This window comes from Carettochelys insculpta, chromosome 1 (genome assembly GCF_033958435.1).
Source record: "Carettochelys insculpta isolate YL-2023 chromosome 1, ASM3395843v1, whole genome shotgun sequence".
NCBI classification, from domain to species: domain Eukaryota; kingdom Metazoa; phylum Chordata; order Testudines; family Carettochelyidae; genus Carettochelys; species Carettochelys insculpta.
Genome location: NC_134137.1, coordinates 209,195,561 through 209,197,406, shown reverse-complemented (window position 1 = coordinate 209,197,406; position 1,846 = coordinate 209,195,561). Strand labels below are relative to the sequence as shown.

The 1,846-nt window shown below is 52.4% G+C and overlaps 1 non-coding gene across 1 annotated transcript; it reads right to left on the bottom strand.

The window, feature by feature from the left end:
• Positions 1-591: 591 nt before the first annotated feature.
• TRNAI-GAU (transfer RNA isoleucine (anticodon GAU)) lies at positions 592-673 on the bottom strand. Its single transcript has one exon. It is a non-coding gene; the product is annotated as a tRNA-Ile (tRNA).
• Between the last annotated feature and the right edge of the window lie 1,173 nt (positions 674-1,846).

Genomic DNA, 1,846 nt, shown 5'->3' with positions numbered 1-1,846 from the left:
GACAGGAGATATGTCCCAAAGAGGCATTCCCCAGCTTTTGAGAAGCACAGAAGTACTCAGGGCTTGTCCAGGGTGGCACAGTTGAATGGAGACCTGCCTCAGGGCCTGTAGCTGGTGCTGTGGAAGAATCTATTACAGTCAGGGCAGAGAAACATTCATTCCCCCTGGCAAGTATCTGCTCTTTTCCCAGCTGTGCACTGCCCAGCCCAGGAGCTGGGAGAGACTAGAGCACCTGATTCAGCCTTGGGAACAGGCCCTTCCTTACAGACAGCTGCTCATGTCACTGGCTGAAGATGAGCCAAAGCTGCCCCCACCTTGTCCCCCTGTCTGGCAAGGGCACTGAACCCCTTCACTCTGGCTACAGGGGACTGAGTTGAGTGTAGCACTGTTGGTCTAACACTGGAGATAGGCTGGGCCCTGTCAGGCAAATGAAATCATCCCACCCCCACCTCTGGCAGCCAGAGCTCAGCTCAGCCTCACAGAGTTGGCCTGTGCTTGGAGTCTGCCCAGCACAGGAGCTCGGAGGCAGCAGGCTCAGGTGTGGCAGAAGTTGCAACCCACAATAGGGCTGGAAATCAACAAAGAAAGATGCAATGAGGATGGGATTTGAACCCATGCACGCAGAGCACAATGGATTATCAGTCCATTGCATTAACCACTCAGCCACCTCATCTTCCTTAGCTGTAAGTTTTTCATATGTCCCAAAGTCATCCCTGCCAGGAACCTTTCTGCAAATCACTGGTTGGCCAGGGACACAGGATGGGCAGATTTGGCCCAGCAGTTCTACTCTCACTCCTGTTCCCTGAAGTGTGGCTTCCTGGGGTGAGCAGGGCCCCAAACGCAGCCGGGGTGCAGTGCCCCAGCCAGACATGGGGACAAGGTTGGGGGCAGCCCTGGCTCAGCTGCAGCCACTGACATGGGCAGCTGCCTCTGAGAGAAGGGTCTGTCCCCAAGGCTGGCTCAGGGGCTCTGGTCTCTCCCAGCAGCTGGGCTGGGCTGGGCTGTGCACAGCTGGGAAAGGGGCAGACACTTGCCTATAGAGATGAATGTCACACTCCCCTCTGTCTGACACTGACAGCAATAGATCAGTCTGCAGCACCAGCCACAGGGCCTGAGGCAGGTGTCCATGTGGCTGTCCCACCCTGGAGCCCCTGGGGTCCCTGCTGAGCAGCGCCCACAGAAAGGCTGTTAAGAAATAACATAAGAACATAGCTGCCTTTACCCAGTCGATAAGGTGAACATAAGAACTGCCATACTGGGTCAGAGCAAAGGTCCATCGAGCCCAGGATCCTGTCTGCCGACAGTAGCTAGTGCCGGGTGCCCCAGAGGAGGTGAACTGAAGACAATAGTCAAGCGATTTGTCTCCTGCCATCCATCTCCCGCCTTCGACAAAAGGCTAGGCACCATCCCTTACCCCTTGCTAATAGCCATCTATGGACCTCACCTCCAAATATTTATTGAGCTCTTTTTTAAACTGTGTTCGAGTCCTGGCCTTCACAGCCTCTTCTGGAAAGGAGTTCCACAGGTTGACTGTGCCCTGTGTGAAGAAAAACTTTCTTTTATTAGTTTTGAACCTGCTACCCATTAATTTCATTTGGTGTCCTCTACTTCTTATAGTATGGGAACAAGTAAATAACTTTTCTGTATTCACTTTCTCCACACCATACATGATTGTATATACCTCTATCATATCACCCCTCAGTCTCCTCTTTTCTCGACTGAAAAGTCCCAGTCTCTCTGGCCTCTCCTCATACGGGACCCGTTCCAAAACCTTTATCATTTTGGTTGCCCTTTTCTGAACCTTTTCTAATGCCAATATATCTTTTCTGAGGTGAGGAGACCACAT